The following is a 3,886-nucleotide window of genomic DNA, read 5'->3' on the forward strand; positions in this document are numbered from 1 at the left end:
TCAGTATCTTAAACTATACAAAAAAATTTTTTTAAACTAATTTGGACAATATTTGTCCCTTTTTTTTATCGTCAAATTAGAGTCCCCAAATTCAATTTGCGGAAGCACAGAGCCTTTGTAGACGTCTGAAACAAGAAAACTAAAAAGACTTATTATTCTTTAGGCTTAATTAGAGACATGATACCAACAATATGAATATTTTTTTTAAATAAAAACAAAATGACGGACGTGTGAAAAAAAATTTTTAAAATCGGTGCTGTTTCTTACCTTTAATTGTTTAAAAATATATATTTATTATTAAAAAGTTAAAGATTTTTGAGGTTCCAGTCATCAGAATATGTGTAAAGAATAACTTGTAAAAATTTTAGCCTAATCGGTTCTATAATTTTTAGTGAGTGCTTCCGCAAAATTTCAAAAACGTAGTTTCGAGAAAAACGCGTTTAAAGTTTTGAGAACAGATTTTTTATAAAATAATTATAATAACATTATTCTGCTATGCCTGGTGCATACACTAGTCATTCAGCTTCCTCACTTCTAACACGTGTGATTTGAGCTCATGATTATTTGTCTTGTATTGTTCATACATTTATATATGTAGGGGAGTTTTAAGTGTCGAGGAGTAAACATAGATAAGTTGGTTGGCGTCGAAGGACTAAAGGGAAAAGGACCCGATGGTCAAAATATAGAAAGACGAGCGTGGTCTATTCTTTGTAAGTTCAGTAAGTTGTGTGTGTAAGTCTTTGTTAGTCTAGAAGTTTCTCGGGCGATATCAGTGCTTTGTTTATTAGACCGTGCCAGATGTTAGGAAAATTCAAGAACGATCCAGAAGATGGTCTATCCCTCAGGGATGCAGGGTGAGGGAGAAAGTTATAAGCAGAAGGTAGTCACGCTTGTGCTAACATGAAGGAGCGTTGTGAGAACCAAACGACGAGTGCGAGTGACAAAAGCGATACGATATGAGCGATTAGATAGTGATTAGCCAGTGAATAGCGAATGAGTAGTGAGTTGTGATAAGATTGCTGATATTCGCGGGTTTCGTGCGTTTTATGAGGTCAGAGTGAGTGTGTGAGATTGTAAATTGTTAGTGTATACTGATTATACTTGTCGAAATAAAGATTATCTTCTATATCTTAAATGGTACGTTAAATGGTACGGCAATACGTGAAGATTATATATCCCTAGCCGAATACACAGAACAATTCATTTTTCTACATATATTTATTAAAAATTAAGTTGTTTATTAAAAAAAAACATTTGTTTTTAAAAATTTTTCAAAACGTAACCTCTCTTTTTGCATTGGCTCTGGGCTTCAAACAATACGGTTTAAAATAACACGGCATTTTCTAGGAACCTATCTACCGTGTTGTTGGAGGGTCACCTGTTTGTATATATACTACAGTATATCCATTCTTTATATTGACATGAACTAGTGGAAGGATTGTCCCTCGCAAGACACGTACGGAAACAATAAATTGACCTTCGGACATTATCTCTTAAACACCATATGGACCTCATAATTTATCTTGCCTTTCGGTATAAGAATCGGGAGGATAAAAGAACACAGGAAATAAGAAATAAGTTCATAAACTTAAAACTTTCAATAGCGCACCAACGTTCTCCTATTCTCTCACGTAGGAGCCATGGCAACCCTAATGAACTTTACAAAGCATAGGCTTAGGAACACATCTAACTAAAATAAAATCCTTATTAAAGATTCTCATCATTCACGTAACAATGGGAACCTCCGCCGATGCTTAGCCATATGGAACTTAGAGATAAGATAGAAATCATACTACAAGGAACAGTATTCTTTCAAAAATCTCAGAGAATAACCCTACTGACGAGCAACTGAATAAATAAAATAAATTATAAACAATAGGTCCCGGACAACCTACTTCGTTCCTAACCCTTGCAACCAAATGCCTGACAAAGTCACGTAGGACTAGCGGAAATCTACTCCTAAAATATTCTAGAACAGAGATGCATAGGAAGCTTAAGCTAGCAAGCTAAAATTAAAGTGTAGGGGTACAAAAGTTACCCCTTTCCACGAAGGACCTTTTGGGGCTATATAACCCAGATGACATTGCCACCGCGGCACTTACTATCTTGTCACAGTTACTTACGACCTATTAATGCTTTACTTATTATTTACTTATTATAGTTCTATTCAGTGTTAATTGTTCTACGATCACTTGTTCATTACCAGTGTTCTTTCTCTACTACTGCCTAAGTATTAACTTACTCATTTTCCATTCGAGTCAACTCAATTCTGAATCTAATTAATTCATTAACTGGTTTATACTTGTAATTGTCTTGTCGAATCATTGTGTTGTTCAACCTTCGACTAGAATTAAGCAGTCCAAGCCTCCTAGGCATCTTGAGACCAAGGCACCATTGTACGACAAGTTGTAATGGTTGTAAGTCACAACCATTTATTTTCATTAAATAACATTGTTAATCAGAGCTACAGCTATCAATAACTCTCCTTCAAACCGAACATTCTTCAATTAACCTCTTTAACGTACCTACTCTGTTGTCTTTTATCACTATTTAAATTGGGAAAACGAACAAGCCTGGTCCCGGTTAAACTCGATGAAAACAGAGTGACCATAAACAGGCGCTACTTAAACAAACTTGTCCTCTAGGAGGTAACAGTACTATTAGTTATGTCGTATATAAATATGAAAAAACGTATGTTCCGAATAAAATGAAATAATTGAATTGTAATACAGTGTAATCTATTGAATATTTACAGAACATGGAGATTTAGATATCCTCTAAATAATAAATTCACAAATTAGTAATAAAAAATATTTTAAAAATAGCGATAAAAACTATACTATATTTTAAGGTGGAAAAAATCATAAGAAATGAAAAAATTTCAGTAAAATCGGTTGAGTAGTTTTGGAGTTCATCGTAAACATACAATGTGACACTAAATTTTTGTATGTACTGATGAGAGAAATTTAATCGTTACCCGAGAATGAAAGTTTTTACATTCTTTTACATTTTCAATAGAGATCGAAACGGTTAGTTTGTTAAGATCGTTTTTTAGCATTACATAAAGGAAAAATACTTTTATGACCTCTTCTACTATCTATAAAAAAACGTTTTAATACTAAATATTATTGACGGGATAAACGTGTTTCACCATCTAATAGAAAAAGTATGCGGAATCTTTTTACTCTCTTTTACGTAGTAGCCGCAATACATTTCTATTATATATAAGCATTGCTACCAATTGTTCGGTGTAGATACAAAAAGATTTTATTTTTTCTCCCCTGCATGTGAGGCTCTAAATTTTTCATTGATCTATATAAAGGACTTTTGCTAAAAGCAAAATGGTATTATATTCTTATTTTGAAACATTAATTTTTTTATGTTTATGTTATATAAATATGTAAATTAATTGTAAATTTAAAAATAATAATTGTATCTTTTTTATAAGTATGAAAGTGGAATAAAATCTGTTGACGAAGAGACCATTATGTCTTATTAACTGATTATAACTCTCATTATTGTTTTGTGTAAATCCACCAACACACCTTTTCAATAATTTTACGTTGCCAAGGTCTTCATAAATTGGATATATAGCTTTAGCAACATCAGCTGGTAAAGTTGGATAATCATAGGTGTAAGAAGATAATGTGTCCGTTGCTAGCGCTTGCTGCCAACTACACCATTAACATGATTTTCACACTTATCACACACTGCACGATTGCAAAACCAAGTCCACTGGGAGAATCATTTTCCAATTTTATTTTTCCGTCACAAGAGTTACATTTCACATAATTACTTATCGCAACAAATACTTAATATTTAGGAAAATAATATCTTATCTCTGCTGCCTATCGTATTTCATGATATTTTATTTCATAGGTTTATA

The sequence above is a fragment of the Polistes dominula genome, unplaced genomic scaffold (assembly GCF_049000335.1).
Source record: "Polistes dominula isolate Pdom_NZ unplaced genomic scaffold, Pdom_raw_medaka contig_26, whole genome shotgun sequence".
NCBI lineage: Eukaryota > Metazoa > Arthropoda > Insecta > Hymenoptera > Vespidae > Polistes > Polistes dominula.